This window comes from Tiliqua scincoides, chromosome 10, assembly GCF_035046505.1.
Source record: "Tiliqua scincoides isolate rTilSci1 chromosome 10, rTilSci1.hap2, whole genome shotgun sequence".
NCBI classification, from domain to species: Eukaryota; Metazoa; Chordata; class Lepidosauria; order Squamata; family Scincidae; genus Tiliqua; species Tiliqua scincoides.
In genome coordinates this window covers 15,641,534-15,660,060 of record NC_089830.1, presented here as the reverse complement: position 1 = coordinate 15,660,060, position 18,527 = coordinate 15,641,534, and the positions used below count along the sequence as shown (strand labels likewise).

Sequence of the window (18,527 nt, the reverse complement as noted above, 5' to 3'; positions counted from 1 at the left end):
GCATCACCCAGTAAGGCCACACATCTCTGGGGGTTCAAAGTGTACATTACTGTACACATCTTTGCTGGACCACACTGACTTAGAGCCTCAGTTTGGGTGGATCTACTGTGAGTCTCCCACACTCCCAGTTGAGCTCACCTTCAGTTCTTGGCTCCCCGTCACCATGGGCTCCTTGCCATCACCCTCTGTCTCACTCGGCCGGCTTGGGCTGCTCTCGCTCGTGGTGATCTGCACAAGGATATCTGCTTTGGAGAGCTGCGCCCCCCGCTTGGCTGCAGGATTTATGGACAGACAGAGGTGTGAGCTGAAAACTTGGTCTTCTACAGGATTTCACTCCAGGGGATTTAAACAATGACATCTGCGCACATTCCAGATCTTGGAGAGCTCCGGGATGGGCATGTGAAAACACCAGGAAGTGGCAAGATGCACTGAAGCCCTTCTCTGATCCATCCCTATGTAGATTGGGTAGCATTATTCAATGGAGGCATGGGTGGATCCATATCCCCTTGGGCAGCTAGCTGGGAGAAGAGCAGGCCCATATATCTGCTGTTCGCAAGCTCCACTGGTGGCACCATTCCACCCACTGGTTTTCCCAAGAAACTGTGCAGGGGCAAGTGTCTGCAGGACCCCAGGAAAACAGCTCAAATGGTTGCGTCTGGAGCCGCCGTCCGTAGCAGGGAGATGTCAGGCCAATGGAAAAGGAGGGGGAGAGGCTTTGAAGACCAGGTGGGGATATTCAGTGGGCCTAACCAAGTCCACAGACCAGAGGAGCTCAGAGGAAGAGGGAATAACCCTGCCTCTATCCAGCATTCTGACAATGCAGCCTTAACTATAGGCTGGCAGCAAACAGATCATTTGATTTTGTACCCCAACTTTCTCCCCAAAGTGACTCAAGGATTGGTGACGTGGGCTGCAGCTCAGGGGCACAAGGCCCCACGTAATTCCTGGGAGGGCTGAGAACGGTTGGTTGGCAACCTTCAGTCTCGAAAGACTATGGTAGAAGCCTGCAGCACCCAGTATTCCCAAGCGGTCTCCCATCCAAGGATTAAGCAGGCCTGACCCTGCTTAGCTTCTGAGAATGACACCTCACCTTTCCCACAGCGCTTCCGTCGGTAGCAGAAAGAGATGACAACCACCAGGAGCAGGAGAACAGCAACCCCGGAGGCAGCTAAGCCCCCCATGATCAGGACGGACAAGACCTCTGCGGGGAGAATTCATGCCTTTAATTACTGGCATTTGATTTCATGCCATCTTAAATGATACCTTGTGCTTTCTTCTGGTTGGGGACCAGAGCACGAATGCAAGTCAAAAATGGACGGGTGTCAAAGCACAGACTTAGCTTGAAAATTTATTTTGGCCAGCAAAAAAACATAACTTTTTTGGTTGCAATCCTACCCTGCGCTGGAACAGGCAAGCCAAGAGGCTTGCGTTGTATCCAGCACAGGACAGGGGCCCAAGGCGGCCCAGCCAGAGGCAAGAGGAAACTTTTCCCCTTACCTCCGGGTAAGGTGACTTTTCCCCTATGGGTCTCCTTGGACTTGTGCCACCTCCTGAGGTGGCACAAGTCCAAGGACAGCGGAGCGGCTTGGAGCTGCTCCAAGCTCCCCGGGAACGGGGGTTGGGATCCAGCATAAGCGCTGGATCCCAGCCCCGCCTCCCGCTCCCCACCTGCCCACCGCCCGCCCTCCCCCCACCCAGGAATGCCTCCCTCCCCACCTTCCTTCCCGCCCACCCCAGAGGCTTGCATCAGCCCAGGCTGAACACAGCTGAAAGAGCAAAGTGATGAACGTCAAGTGCAGTGATTCCCAAACTGAGGCTCCCTGGGAAGCCATGGAATCCAGCCAGGGGAGATGCAGAATCCTGGTGAAAATCTGCCACCCTATACACTATAGGATTGTAGCCCTAATGGGGAGCTGTGGCCAATGGCCCAGTAGGTCAAGGGAACTGCTAGTTGGAAAGGTTTGGGAACCACTGCCCAAGGGGGGATGAAAGTCAAGGTCATGTTGTGTCACATCAGTATTCTGCCCTCCCCCTCCAGGACCTCAGTCTCAAGCTGGAGATTATCCCCTTTTATTCCCCCAACAATCCCTGCCAAAGTATGCTGTACAGAGAGACAGTGGCTTGCTAAGGTGAGTTTCACTGCTCTGCTGGGCTCTGCACTTGGATCTCTCTGCTTTGAAAACAGGAGATCTGGCGGGGCCCCAGTGAGTTCACCATGAAGCTTGTTCCTGGTGAAATTAGTAGAGGGGGATGGGGAATCTTACCTTGGCGGCACAAGCTGACGGTAGCGGAACGTGCGCCAAAGCGATTCCATGCGGTACAGTTGTAGGCCAAGGTGAAGTCGCTGTCATGCGTTGGGTCGATCAGCAAAGCAGAGAGCACCCCTTGGTCGGTCACCATGGTGTCCACCGTGAACCGATCTAGCGAGCCAGCATCCAGCACCCATTCACCCCACGACCAGGCCTGTTGCAAAGAGACAGGAGGGCAAATCAGAAGCCTGGACAGGTAGAAGATGATGGCTGCAATGCTAACCACACTTTCCTGAGAGTAAGCCCCAGTGAACAAAATAGGACTTACTTCTGAGTACACCTGGTTAGCCTCGTGCCCGATGGGTACCAAGCCCAAGGATCGACTCTAGACGCTACGGGGACGATTGGCCATTCAGAACCCCAAGGTTTTGTGGGAAAATCTAAACTAGGGATTCTTAACCAGGGTTATCCATACCCTTTGGAGGTACCAGAACCCAATGAGGGAGGTATGGGACTCAGGCTGCAATCCTAACCACACTTTCCTGAGAGTAAGCCCCATTGAACAAAATAGGACTTACTTCTGAGTAGACCTGGTTAGGATTGTGCTCTCAATCTCTGAACAATTAAAAAAAATTGTTGTTAGATTAGGTGATTAACTATTACCATTATTTATATGGATAAGATTATTAAGTATCACCACTGTCAATGCAGATTGAGGCATTCTGATCCTTGCTATCCATATGTAAAGTAGAACCCCGCTGCTGACAAAATAGTGGTACCTAATAGGACTGGTGATGATGCTGATTCCTACAGACTAGAGAAGAAGGTATGGGGACACACTGGGCAATCTATGGGGGGTGGGGGGTCTGTAATAGTAAAAGGGTTAAGAACCCTGAACTAAGCAGTGTGGGTTTAAAATCATGGGTTCAATATCTGTACATTCTAACTACTTTGGCACACATGCATTCCACCTTTTCATCCAACTTCACAAATAATATCTGGTTTCTTTTGCATATGACATACCCTACTGCCTTTCCAAAGACTGGGGCTGGCCTTCTGAGGTGAGGGGAGGTTGTACACAGCCTGCCCAGGCCTCAGAAGGTCTTTGAAATGCACTTCCAGCTTTGGTTGAAAACCAGGGGTGCCTTCAGGACTCCAGAAGGTCTCCAGGAGGCTTTATGAGGTGCAGGAACACTGCAGGCTACCTCCTCGCACCTCAGAAGGTCAGCCAGAGTCTTCAGAAAGACATTTTGTGAAAACCTGGAAGTGCCTCTCCAAAGGCTCCGGCTGAACTCAGAAGACCTCCTAGACACGACTTCCAGTCATGCCTGGGAGGTCCTCTGAGGTCCTCCAGTGGTTGGCAACCTTCAGTCTCGAAAGACTATGGTAGAAGCCTACAGCACCCGGTATTCCCAAGCGGTCTCCCGTCCAAGTACTAACCAGGCCTGACCCTGCTTAGCTTCCGAGATCAGATGAGATCAGGCATGTGCAGGGCAACAGTTGCTGCTCCAGTGTGGGCTTGCAATCCATGTTGAGTCAACTCCATGGATCACAACTCCATGGATAAGGAGGACCATCTGGTACATTCAGGCCTGGTTAAGGCATGAGGGTGGAGGGCAAAGGCGAGTCAAGCACTTACAATCCTGTCGGGGGGTGGGACGCTCCCCACCAAACACTCCAGCCGTGCCTTGGCCCCCCACTGCAGTCTGCAGGCTTGGTTCCGCGCCGATAATGGGCGGCCCTGAGGAAAAGACAAAAATGACGGATGCAATCAGGTCTGGTCAGATTTCCGCCAGGCTCACTGCAATAGGTTGCTGTGCATGACCTGGTTCCAAGACCCCTCACCATTCACAGCTACTGCCTTCTCAGCCACTCCAATGCGTGGCACGATGGCTTTGCAGACGTACATGCCGGCATCTTCCTGCGTCACAGCCTTGAGGTGTAACGCATTTCCATTGCTCGACACCTGTGGGTACAAGTGAATTCAGATTTATTTACTGAAATGAAGGGATCAGTGCTCTTTTTCCAGCCCAAAAAAGGATACCCGGCCTCAGTTATCTAACCAGGGAACAGAACATCCTAAACTGAAGGCCTGTTTGGACAGAAGGGCTTCACAATTTTTCTGAGGATTCAAAGTGGGTGGGTCTCCTGGTGCCACAACCAAAACTGTGTCCTGTGTGTTCACCAGGCTCAGTTCAGGTGGGGAGGAAGGCAGAAAGGGGTGCCCCCCGTTGACCTTGGCAGACAGTCAGAATAAAGCAAAGGTTCTATATCTCTCTTACTACCACCATGGTCTTCCACCTGGCCCACTGTGCTACGAGACAACAGGAGGGGGTAGAGATTGGTGTTCCCAGATTTGTGTTTGGTAAATTACACACAACTTGGGAACCTGAACTCCTGGTTTAAGTCACTGACCACACTAGATCCCTTCTTGGTCCAGGCTAGGGTAAGAGGTGGACTCCCCGCCCAGGTACAGGTGAAAGAGGCATCAGAACCAACACCTCCAGTCAGGGGCTTGGGCTGGGAGATAAGGCGGGCTCCAACTGCAGGAAAAAAGAGGAAAACAGGGGTTAGGGGGGCCCATCGCTCAGTAGTAGAGACCTGCTTTCCATGCAGAAGGTCCCAGGAGTGGATTTTCTTTTTTTTCTTTTAAAGACAGCGCTTGCCTTCTTTGTGAATGGCTTTTTGGTTGACAAGCAGTTCATTAAACATTCTTCTTAAAATCTGCAGTTTTATACACTGTTGTCTTCAATAGTGTGAATGAACGTGTGTTTATGCATGTATTAAATAGTTTGTTTTCAAAAAATTTGTATGTAGATACACATCTGCCTGTGCTGCTTCATACAAGTACTTATAAAATTAATTGGGGGTAGCTTTATAGTCAATTAAGGGTCTTGAGCCGTGTGCATAATATAAAAAAAACAAATTAAGCATGCTTTCTTGCTTCAGAAATGGTTATTTTTACTCATATGCAAATTGATGCAAAGGTAATGGATAGATTAGTCACCTCGCTCTAATTGGGTGCAAACCCAGCTGTGAATGTGTCAAAAATATGGCACAAATGCCTAATTTTACCACGATGATGGTCGCAGGTTGGAGGCCTTTTGAGGTCTACCTGCTGGAACGGCAAGTGGGGTTACAGGAGAGAAGATCCTGGCGGGGGGAGCCCCACATCTGACCTGCCCACACTCAGTATCTGGCACCAAGGTCATCGCAGCAACATCACTATTGCTGTGTGATCTCTGGGAGGTTGGAGTCTGTTGGCCTTTTTACCTGTCGCCTGTCAGCTCCGGGTTGGAGGTGGCCGTGCAGAGAAAGCTCACTTTGCCACCCTCAGCGACCGTTTGCGGCTGCACCGACAGCATGACGACAGGGGGATCTGCAAGAAAGAGGAGCAGAGAGGCTGAAAACTCAAGAAGGGGGACGGAACCCACACCAATGTGCCCATCCAATCCCAGATCTACTCAGGCCTGGCCTATGTATTAGCTCCTACCCCTACATTTGCCTCCACTCACCCATTCTTGCCCTTGTCTCTCCCTCTTTTTTGCCTTCCCTATCATCTTGCACTGTAAGCTCTTTGGGGCAGAGGACTTGTCTAAGACGCAACTCAGCAAGGTGCCAGGGGATCAGATGTTGAGGTATGAATAATAATGGAAGGTAACCCACATTCCGCTCCAAGAACAAATACAAACACGGTCTCATTTATGCAAATATATTTGCTGACTTGGGCAAGATTTATCTGGCAGCTGCTGCTGATCACCTCGGGGAGAGACAAGGGCATTGAAGCGTCACCTCCAGACCCCTGAAAATTCCCAATTGATCCTCCCCCAATTATTTGCACTGAGGCAGGCTACATGCAGGAAGGGGCTTGCGTGAATTCTTCCAGACAGGATAAATTTCACATACAGAATAAGCATGTCAGGGCAAAGGGGTCTAGCATAGCTAGAACCAAGCCACTTTTCTATGCGCATGGATTTGCTTTCTTGCTACCAAGAGGCATATAAGCACATGTGCCCGCACCTGGGGAGATAAGACCATTGTACACTTCGCTGAGCTCCTTGAAGGAACGATGGCAAGAAATGTCGTATTATGTATCTGTCCCCAGAAGTAAAAATTGAATCGTATGCACAATCACGGAAGAGAGTCTCCTCTGTAGTGCAGCAATTTTCAGTGCTTTTCTTTGCACGACACTCTATGGCAGGGGTTCTCAAACTTCTCAGGAGTAAAATTCCCAAGGTACGTTCTTGTAGGAGAGGCAGGAACAGAGCCCAGGTTGATTGCAACCCACTTCTTGTGATTGTGGAGTCACCAATTTGGACTTGGACAGAAAGGCAGAATTGGGGAAAGGAGGAAGCACCTGCTTCACGACTGCCCTGCCAGTCATCCCAGGGGTGTTTATACTGGTGTATGAGAAGGACGCTCAACGGTGAATGTCTGGGCCAAGACTTTCCTCCCTATACCTTTGTGAATGGCCTGAGGCAGGGGGAGGTCCTCTCATCCAAGTTTTGGGGTGCAATCCTATCCTGCGCTGGTACAGGCAAGCCAGGAGGCTTGTGCTGCATCCACGCAGGATTCTGGCCAGAAGCAGCTTAGCCAGAGGCAAGGGAAAATTTTTCCCTTTACCCCTGGGTAACAGCTGCTGGCCAGTATGGGTCTCCTTGAATTTGTACCACCTTTGGCCCACCTGCGAAGGCATGCACTGAGCCCGGCTCATTGTAATCCCCAAAGCTGCCAGTAGAGGGCATCGCAGCAACATCACTATTGCTGTGTGATCTCTGGGAGGTTGGAGTCTGTTGGCCTTTTTACCTGTCGCCTGTCAGTTCCGGGTTGGAGGTGGCCGTGCAGAGAAAGCTCACTTTGCCACCCTCGGCGACCGTTTGCGGCCGCACCGACAGCATGACGACAGGGGGATCTGCAAGAAAGAGGAGCAGAGAGGCTGAAAACTCAAGAAGGGGGACGGAACCCACACCAATGTGCCCATCCCATCCCAGATCTACTCAGGCCTGGCCTATTTATTAGCTCCTACCCCTACATTTGCCTCCACTCTCCCATCCTTGCCCTTGTCTCTCGCTTTACCCCTGGGTAACAGCTGCTGGCCAGTATGGGTCTCCTTGAATTTGTGCCACCTCTGGAGGAGAGCGCAGTGGCTTCAAACTGCTCCGTTCTCCCTGGGAACAGGGGTTGGGATCTGGCATAACTGCCGGATCCCAGCCCAACTACCTCTCTCTGCCCGCCCACCCCCGGGGCTGTCCACTGCTCACTCACACCCCACCCAGGAATGCCTCTGTCCTGCCTCCTCCCTGACGCCCCCTGCCTCCCCCACGCCTACCTTTCACTCTTGCATCGGCCCACCCAGGCCATCGCAAGACTCAGCAGGGAAGCCGCCACAGAGGCTGGATTCAGCCTCCATGTGTTGGCGCATCTCCTTGTGGCTTCTGGCACGTTAGCGACCCTCCCGGGCCGGCGCAATAAACTTGTGGCCCAAGGCACGGTTAGGATTGTGCCCTTTGTCTCTTTTAGGGGTTTAGCCAACTCTTGCTTCTGAACATCCACGGACCTTCCCAGCCTTCGTCAAGGGCTCTGCTCTGACCATCAGAAAGGAAATGGGAGATCTTTGTGCTCCTAAGACAAGCCCAGGAGCACAGCCAGAGAAAACGGTGGCAGCAGTGCTGCTTAGCAGTCTGTGAAACAAGAAGAGCCAATCAAGCTCCAAGCGTGCTTTGAAAAATCTGCCGGCTCACCTGGTGAACTACAGGAGGGAGAGAAGGGACGGAAGACTGCCGCTGGGCACAGGTGTCAGCTTCCGTGTGTCATTTGCAGGGATCCAATTGAGATCCAGCAGGGAGCTCCTGGAAAGATGAGGAATGATTTTATTCATTTGAAGAATGGAAGAAGCATATGCTGTTAGAGTTGGAAGGGAACTTGAAGAGCAGGGGCAAGCCAGGGCACAGGCCCCGCAATGGGGCTACTCAAGTCTGCGCTGGCTGAACCGCCACTTTGCAGCCTGACATGGAGGAAAGAATCTTCACCAGTCCCACCCCTCCCTGGGCCTGTCACTCCTGCACCCCGCCCCGGAATGCCTTCCCCCTCCCCAAAAACCTGCACCACCACCTGGGGTCGTGACTTACCTTTGGGTGCACTCTTCGCTCACAACAGGAGAGGCAGCTGAACGCTTTCCACATGCGCTGACTCCGGCGCACCCTCGGCATCACCTGGCAGGACAAAGTTCCAAACAACACAGTCCTGAGAGATGCCTGCATTGGCTCGGTCATGTCGTGAGAATGGATGATGGCCGGATCCCAAAGGATCTCCTCTATGGAGAACTCCTGCAGGGAAAGCGCCCTACAGGTAGACCACAGCTGCGATACAAGGACATCTGCAAGAGGGATCTGAAGGCCTTAGGAGTGGACCTCAACAGGTGGGAAACCCTGGCCTCTGAGCGGCCCGCTTGGAGGCAGGCTGTGCAGCATGGCCTTTCCCAGTTTGAAGAGACACTTGGCCAACAGACTGAGGCAAAGAGGCAAAGAAGGAAGGCCCACAGCCAGGGAGACAGACCAGGGACAGACTGCACTTGCTCCCGGTGTGGAAGGAATTGTCACTCCCGAATCGGCCTTTTCAGCCACACTAGACGCTGTTCCAGAACCACCATTCAGAGCGCGATACCAGAGTCTTTCGAGACTGTAGGTTGCCAACACCCCTGGCATCTCTACTTGGCGCTGAGGCCCAGGGCTCATGGACATTCCTCACTGGGTGATGTAGATGTGCCTTATAGTACGTTTGTGACACCCAGTGCCATTGCTCGGAGGGTTTAGGATTGGGCTCTTATTTCAAACCCCTGCTCAGTGCACGGCCACTGATCACCTAACTCAGTAATGGCAACCAACACTGTCTATATTGTTTTGCTTTTTAATTCATTTTTTTCTTTGTTGGTTTGCTTTTTAGAGGCAAGGAAGGCAGGATAGAAATGTTTAAAAGTAAATTTAATAAGAAAACAAATTACCTCATAAGAGTGAGGCAACACAAAGATAAAAACAGCAGATAAAGTGGCAGCACTAAAACCATCTATTCTAACCCAGTTAAGCACCTTGCAAAATAAAAATGGTTATTGCCTGGTACCCAATCAGACAAGGTAGAAACCAGATGAGCTTCCATTGGGAGAGCATTTGACAGGTAGGGCACCACAGCCAAGGAGATCCTCTCAGCAGAAGTAGCCCAACCCACCTCAGCACAGATGGCACCCAAGGTGTTCAGAGAATGACTGCCCAAGGTGACCCTCTTCCATGATCAGACTAGGGAGCGGATGATCTTGCAAAGAATAAGGGAAACAGGAGGGAATTTGGCAGAGGCAGACAGAGAGACAGTGCAAAAGAGAGGCAAAGAAATAAAGAGAAGAAGGAAAAGGGTGAGCAGAGGAGACCAAGGCCAACAATTCCTTGCACGAAATCATTTGTGTCAAAATCTTCCTTGTGCTGCTGAATCAAAGGGTCTTCCCTCTTTTCTTCTGTCTTTTGTTAAGAGAGTATTTAGCTTCAGGGCTCATCTGAAAATTGTATTTTTTAATTAATTAATATGTCAATTTTCACACTCTGCCAGGTGTTTAGATGGGCATTTTTTATTTAAAGTCTCAGGAGTCTGAATTCCAGTCAAGACTTTAGGAGCTAATGAAGTATTATGCTAATATGTGATATGCTCCCTTCTGTGACAGACAGAAAGCACCTAGTGACACCAGAACACTCATTCCGACACTGCTGAATTCCAGGGCCTAAATCTGGTTTATACTTCCACATCAGCCATGGTCATGATTCTGCAGGTATTTGACTGATTGCGAATTCAAAGCACATATTGTACTCACCAGATCTTCCTTGTAGTATTCTGGTGGGTGCTTTCCAGTTGGCAAACACAGCCTGGCACAGTGGCACATAAAGCCCTGGATGCCTTTTTTGCTGTGCTTGATGAAGACCCGCTGTAAAATGGCCTTGGTGGCAGCACCAACCACTTTGCCTTCCTCATTGACATCCCTGCTTTCAAGACCTGAATGGGTGAGAGAGAAGGCCAATCAATCAGAGATGCCTGCTGGACCTTTTTCTTCTTTTAACTACAAAGTCTGTTTTGTTCTCTTATTTGTTTGTGCCTATCTCCATGCACGGGAAATCCTCTTTTCTTTCCAACTTCCTCAGTCCATCCCAAGCCACCACTGCCCTCTCTGCTTTTTGACCTCTCTATCTAACTGTGCCTTATGAGTGGGCAGAAAAAGACAGCTTCACGTAATTTTTATTTATTTTTTCAATAGATTTATATCCTGCCCTTCTCCAGAACAACAGGAAGTCCAGGGTGGGTCACAATCACAAATTAAAATTCCAGAAAAAAACAAATTACAATGAACTTAAAAATATATCAAAATACAATAAATAAATCATGAAGTTTAAACAACCCCCCCCCCCAATAAGGTCAATAGAAAAGCAAAACAAAATCAACAGGTACCAAGGTACACAATAATTGTGCACTGTTTTTGTTCCCCTCCCCCTAAAAAATGTGGATTTGAATGTAAATTGTGATGAAAGAGAAGGGTTAAAAGGACTCAAAGCCTAGCAGTTAGTGACGGCCCTTGATCTCTTGCTGTCCACTCTATTCTTCCTATTGGTCCGTTTGGGATTAACTGGGAAAAAATGATAGCTTTCTCTGCCACCTAGGGAGCTGAGTCAGAAGGAGGCTACCTTGGGGACCCTCCCTCCTTGGTGAACAGAGAGCCCCAAAATCTAGTGGGTTCCTTTTCTTCTGGAAGTTAAAACAGTCATGTAATGAGATTATCAGAGACCAGTGATGAACCTGCTCCTTCCTGGATGAACTTGGACCACAAAATCCTTAAAAAATATAGGGAGTTTATGAAAGGGCAAAGCTGCACTCCTCACTTACACATGAAGTAGGCAGGAAAATCTTCTCCTCTTAGGAAGCTCCCATTAATATGAGCCAGGTGTCCTAGAGAGACAGTGGAATAAATAGGAAGTTACTCTTGGAAAACCAACCTGAATCAGTATTAGCTTATGAGGGAGTGCTCTGAAGTGGTTGTAAAGTGCCATGAGACCTCTGGAGAGACCCATCTTGAAGGACAGCTTCAGTGCTCAGGGGATGCCTTTTGGGACTTCCTTCATGGTGTTGCCATCGACAATGGACGGAATGTTGATTCTTGGACTGTCAAGACAGCACCTAGGACTGCCAGAGATCTCCCTAGGTCAGTGTTTCTCAAACTGTGGGTCAGGACCCACTAGGTGAACCGAGAGCCAATTTCAGGTGGCTCCCCATATCATTTCAATATTTTGTTTTTACTATATTAGACTTGATGCTACCATTTGGGGAAATGTGACAAACTTGTACTTTTTACAGGCTAGAATGTAACACAGTAAATGGGACTTACTCCTGGATAAGCACGGGTAGGATTGCAGCCTATGACTGTGAAAACGTTTCCTGCTTATTGAATGCAAATCTTAGAGAACTTTTATAAAATGATGTATAGATGGTGTCTGACTCCAGGTAAACTGGCAAAAATGTATTAATATACCAAATAGATGTTGGAAGTGTACAAGACAAGAAAGAATGTTCTACCATATGTGGTGGACTTGTACAAAAGCAAAAATATATTGGACTTTGATACACCAGCAAATGCAGTTGACATTTAAGGTAAATTTACAGATGAAACAAGACACTATTTTGTTGGGAATATTGGATGATTCAATTCAGAAAGACTATGAAACTATGTTTTTATAGATGACAACTGCTGCAAGAATATTGTATGCCAAATACTGGAAAGTTCCAGAGATACCTGTAGTGGAAGAACACTGGCTAAAGGTATTGAATTTGACAGAAATGGATAAACTTACAATACTTCTTAAAGATAAGCCAGTAAAAACTTTTATGGACAATTGGAAACCATTCATGGACTTCCTGCGCATTGAAGGGAGAATGGGTCAAATAATCTATGGATTTGATGAGTAGATAGGGGATTTAACTTTTATGTTTTTCTCATTTTTCTTTTTCTTTTGAAAATGTACATTTTAAATAAGTGTAGATTGTTTAAGATGTGATGACTAACTTTTTTGTATGATTTGTAGTAATAGAACAAAAAAATGTAGTTTGAGATCTCCACACTTGCCACACAACTTGTAATATCTTTATTCTTTTTAATTTGTTTGTATTTGCATTTATTAAAAGAAAGAAAGAAAGAAAGAAAGAAAGAAAGATTTTCCTGCTTGATGATGTCACTTCAGAACATCATTTCCGGTGGGTCCTGATAGATTCTCATTCTAAAAAGGAGGTCCTGGTGCTAGTAGTTTGAGAGTCATTGCCTTAGGAGGTTGTGAGCTGAGACCAGTGTTCTCCCTGTGGGGCACATGTACTGTACCGAGAGGCAATAAACAAGGGGCATCTTTTAAGCATCAGGACCCACTTTTTTAAACGATACTCTATCAGGACCCACTTAGGTTTACCAGACTTTAAAAAAAGAGGTCTAGAAAGAAAAATCTATTTATTTATAAGGGATAATAACCAGAAAAAGACCCTGAAACATTTATCTCCCTATATTTACACGTGCTTGCAAACTGCAGCAGTTGGGCTCTTTGTAGGGTAATATGTAACTACAGTATCTGATTTTTGAATAGCCTCAGGGCTTGAGGAAATAGCTCAGCGGTTCTCAAACTCGCTGGGAGTCCAAGAACTGCTTGTAAGTGGCAGGGACTGAGAGAGGGGATGTGCCCCAGTGGCGCCGCAGTGGTAGTGGTGCCGCAGGCACCCAGAGGCTTGCGTACCTGAGGGGGTCTGCCAGCCTTGGAGAGGGTCCGAGAGGCCTGCAGCTCCCTCTGCGGGTCTCCCCCAAGCTTCATTTCAGTGACTTTTGGTTTACTGTGGCACTGCCGGGGCATCCATTACTAGGTCACTCCCCTTAAGGGGAAATGACCCGTTTTATGTTCCTACATAAAACCCACCAAAATTCAGGTCACAACCAAGGAGTGGGTCCTGACCCACAGTTTGGGAACCACTTGTATAAACTATTCTTGTAGAGAAGCCAGTGGTCCCCTGTTCCTGGCACTGGGTTCTAGTTTCTGCACCAAGAGACCTGTTGAATCAAAGGGACTTCTCTGTTCAGTCACCCAGATATCACAAGTTCTCGCACAGCCAAATGCTGACCTAATGTTTTTTAAGCCAAAATACACTTTTGCCAAAATACAAACAAGCAAAAATAGTCTCCAACAATTAGGATGGTTTTCAGGGGTGCTCTGCAGTTTGGGAGGATCTGCCAGGTGAAAAAGAGGGGGCGTCTTTGAAACAGTCACACTGCTTATTGGATTAGAGAAATGGGTGGGGGCTGATGTTCATCACTGAAGTGAGGGATGCTCCTTGACTTACCCACAAAGCAAGCTGCCACCTTGAATATTGCTGCCTCCTTCACACAAGGATGGAACACACAGCTCAGGGCAGCACCCCTAATGAGATCTGGGCTGTAGGTCTTGGTCTTGCAGAAAATAACAATGAGAACTGGCATCAGGCATGTTTGTGCAAAGGGAACACTCTGTACTGATCCTACCACCCTTCTATCACAAATAAACTAGTGAAACCCATGAAGTTGGATGTAGACTAAGCAGATCTAAGTTCAAATCCATGCTCATCTATGAATTTCACTAGAGGACTATGGGACAACGAACATCATACTACCTTATAGTGTGATGTGGAAATTCCCCATGGTATATGAGAAAATTTATACAGGTTGAGTCTTGGCATCCATGAGGGTTCCGTTCTGAGAACCCCTGCGGATGCCAAAAATCATGCTAAATGAAATCCATTTAAAAAACAATGTCCCTTTTCTCAGTGGTTTAAAAACAGCTTCACTTAACATTGTGAGGGAGAGCAGAAGCAGAAAGCAGACAATCTCTCTCTCTCTCTCTCTCTCTCCAGGTGCTTAGAAAGGCCTCACTCCGAGGCAGTGACACTTCCCTTCACCTGAAGCACAGGGAAAGAATGCAAAGAGGGAGGCAATAATCACTTCCCTTTGTATTCTTTTGAGTGCTCCAGTGGGAAGGGAGGGGTTGCTTGCCTGGGAGTGAAGCCTCTCTAAGCCCTTGGAGAGAGATTATAAAGGTAAGTGAGGCTATTGTTAAAGGATGTTTTTCCTTTAATTTAAAGGACCATTCTCATCACACTGAAATAAAATTGAAGGTGAAAAATCCTCAGCTAATGATATTATACCTGTATGAGTTTTGTTGAGATAAAGCTCAGTAAGATAAAGCTTTGTAAGTAGTTCTACTCTATTCTTGACGAACAGGTGGGATTTAAAGTGGTACCCTGGGAAGATAGCAACAAAGACTTACCAAATGCTTGGCAACATGGTAGAGCACGAAGTGAAGGTCGTGGCTTTGGGGCTTCACGTACCTCCTCACTCTTGGGACCAGCACTCTGAGATAGGCCATTGCTTCCTGCAGCACATGGAGTCAAAAAGGATCATATCCTAAGGCAGGGGCCTCCAAACCCTGGCCCGGGGGCCATATGTGGCCCATGGAGAGCCTCTATCTGGCACACGACCAGCCTCTTGTTCCCTGAAAGCCTCTGGCCCACTTGGCGGAACATGACTAGAACAGTGCTCTGGTTGCGTCTGGAGGGTTGCTTCTGGTCTGAAGGGCCGGAGAGGTTGAATGAATGAGCCCATTCATTATTTATTCACTCATCTAAGTTCCATCTCTGATTTATTTATATAAATGTTATATTTAATTTTTTTTCCCGGCCCTCAATACCGTGCCAGATATTTGATGTGGCCCTCTGGCCAAAAAGTTTGGAGAACTCTGTCCTAAGGCGTCCTTTGCACTGGAGAAGAATTTTTCTCCTATGGAAGGCTTCTTATGGAAACCTCAGGAAACAATCCTAGCCAGGGGAAACACCAGCATACTGCCACACACACCAGCACACAGGCAGCCCCACCAGTGCAGAAGCCTGACAGGTGCTGCACTGACACAAGCACAGCAGTACACCAGAAAGCCATGCCCCACCACCAACAGGTTGAAGAAAGTCCCTGGCCACAAGCTCACCAGCAGAGAGGTTGAAAAAGGGGGGAGGGAAGCAAGGTGGGAAAGATAAAGTTAGATCCCAAAATCCCTTCCTGAGCTGTACATGCCCCCAGTGGCTCCAAAGCTGGCAACGTAGCTTGTGTAGCTCATAGGAGTCCCATGAAGTAGCTGGTATAGCCCTGCACAGGAGTCATGCCATGCAGGTAAGTCTTTCAGAGGTCTGTTACCCTGCACATGCCCGATCTTGTCTGATCTCGGAAGCTAAGCAGGCTCAGGCCTGGTTAGTACTTGGATGGGAGACCGCCTGGGAATACCGCCTGCTGTAAGCTTATACCATAGTCTTTCGAGACTGAAGGTGGCCAACCATCTCACCCCCCCCCCCCCCACACACACACAGTTAACCTCTCCAACATGATGGCACATTGGAATCAGCAGACAAAGCGCACTCAGCCCTGGGCAATCAGCACAGCGGCCGCATAGCATCAGGCTGTAAGGTACCCTATGTCTACGTTTGCAGCAGGACCCTATCACCCCGAGTTGGGGCGCCTTCTCCCTGATGTGCCAGCAAGACACAAGGCCTGGAGAGGTTAATCAAAGAGCTATTTAGGACTGAAGCATGCTGGGCAAATGTCTAGATCTCCGTCTACCATTGTGTGATCCTTAGAGAAAGGTCGGAGTACAAATGTACGCACATAGGAAAACTAAAATATTCAAGCATTCAGCTAGCTAGCTTGCAAGAAAAGAGTAATACAGTGGAAACTGGTTATTTCTCAGATACTTTGAGTGGACTGGAAACAGGTTTGTTTCATGTCAGCTTTGAGCTGGAAAACATGCGCTAGATCTACAGGTGAAGCCTCATTATTCGCGTGAGTTCCATTCCAAGCACTTAAGTGGATGGCAAAAAAACGTACTATAGCAAATCAATTTTTAAAAAAAAATTTAAAAAAGTTTTTTGGCTCAGGTGATTTAAAAACAGCCTTGCTGACCTTTGTGATGTAAGATCATTAAGAAGACAATCCATCAATCAGTCCTCCAATTCACTCCGCCCCTCCCTTCACCAATGCAAAGTGATCACCTTTCTTTCATGTGCTCAGGGGGAAGGGAGGGGTCACCTGGAGAGAGAAGGATTGATGGATTGTCAGCCAGCTGCCTCCCCTCTCATTAAGGAGGCTATTGTTAAAGAACTGTTCCGATTTTTAAACTGATTTTAAAGGCATGCATTTTCCCCCTTCTCCAGGGATCAGCACATTCCTTCTCATTTGCAGTGGCCATTCATGCTGAGTCAAATCCGTGTATAACAAGACTGGACCTGTATATTTTCTGATGTCAGAAAGCCAAGATATAACAATGGCAATGGCATTGCTAGATGGGTGCGGGCCACACTGCGTGACGTGCACGGGGAGTGATACCACTACTCACCCAAATTTTTAAAATCTTTGTATTTCCAAATAATACAATCATGTTATATATCAATCAAAGCATAATTTCATGTATGAAGTTCATGTAACTTCAATGAAACAAACCTTAAACTAGCTCTTTTCCATCAAAAGTTATAAAAAAAACAGCGGGGGTGGGGTGATGGTACAATGCCACTCAAAGCATTGCCCCCCCCCCCCGTCGCATGGGAGGAGATCCATCACAGGGGTGATGCGCTGGCGTCCCGCACCGGGTGACACAAACCCTGGTGACGCCACTGCAGAGAGGGAAGCAAATTAGTCAAGACAGGACCTGCAGGGGGAATGAAGCCGAAGACGGTGGTCAGTCTTGCGAAGCCAACATGTACAAGAAACCCTTGAGCAGGGCCAGCCCATTCATGAGGCCAGCTAACGCAGATTGGTGGGGCTGCCCATCTCTGCCTGCCTGCCTACCTCCACTGCTCCTCCTCCTCCTCCTCCCACTCCCTGCATTGGAAAGGGAAGAAGGGATAGAGAAGAGCAGAGGAAGAGAAAGCTGGAGGGCAGGAGAGAGTTGAACAAGAACATGGGGAAGGGGAGGAACAGAGACTGGCACATCATCAGTTAAAGGGGGACAATATTTGGCATGCTGCCTTAGGAGGTCTTGGGCCTGCCCTGCCTATCCTTAGCATCATCCTTCCCCCACGGGCACAGCAAGCAAGAGTTGAGCTACAACATGGGAGAATTTCCCAGAACAGTCAATGGCAGGTCACCCCCGGCAACAAGAGTCTTGGTCCCTGCTCTTGGAGGTGATTCCTCTCTCCTGCTAATGTAAGTCACGCAGGTGGCCACTCACCTCCACCACCTCACTCTTATCCTGGAGATGAACAAGAATGTTCACCATTTCAGAAATGGCTGCTTCTGTTGTATGTGGGAGCCACTGTTTCCCCTTCCGGCTCCGAAGCAACCACAAGTGCTTTATCACTAGGGCACGGACACTTGCTTCCTCGTGCAAATAGGAAACAAGTAGGAAGAGTCACCAGAGGTTGATACTTGCCAGGTTTCTAATCTCATAAGAGCATAAGAAGAGCCCTGCTGGATCAGGCCAAAGGCCCATCTAGTCCAATTTCCTGTATTTCACAGGCCCACCAGATACCTCAGGAAGCACACAAGACTGCATGCTGGTGCCACTCCCTTGCACTTGGCATTCTGAGGTAGCCTGCTTCTAAAAGCAGGAGGTTGCACACACCAATCATGGTTTGTAACCTGTGATGGACTCTTCCTCCTTACATTTGTCCAATCCCTTTTTCAAGGTATCTAAGCCAGATGCCATCACCACATCCTGTGGTAAGGAGTTACAAAGAATAATTACAGTTACTGAGTGGGTGGGTAGATAAATAAATAAATACTTTCTTATATCTGTTCTAATTCTCCCAACACTAAATTACTGGTGACAATGTGCAACAGAGATGTTGTTTCTGGTTTTAGCCCTTCATTGTCTGTGGCTCCAAGGATGAGGAGCCCATGTCTCTTCTCCTGAATTTAGCACACACACTCTTGATAGCGTGCCCAGTACCAAGGAACTCCATGGGTCACCTGTACAGTGTCTGACATGACAATCTAAAACACTCACATGGTCAACAAGAGCAGAGTAGGTTGCAGACAACATTCTGATGTAGCTGGTTTCTTCCTCCCCTGTGATAGAGGACAAGGTGCTCTCTAACACATCCAAAATTTTGGGGAGGGCTTCTGGCTCGCTCACGCCCAGCTGATTGAAGAGAGCCAGCTGTATGCACCAGGGGCTCTTCATCTAAAACAAAAGAGGTGGCTCATTTAAA

The 18,527-nt window shown here is 48.2% G+C and overlaps 1 protein-coding gene and 1 pseudogene across 2 annotated transcripts in view; both read right to left on the bottom strand.

Annotated features, from left to right (window-relative positions):
* The window catches only part of TCEA3 (transcription elongation factor A3), a 380,591-nt gene that overhangs the window by 5,232 nt on the left and 356,832 nt on the right, over positions 1-18,527 (bottom strand). The window lies entirely within an intron of this gene.
* On the bottom strand, positions 3,641-3,757 carry LOC136661983 (5S ribosomal RNA; annotated as a pseudogene).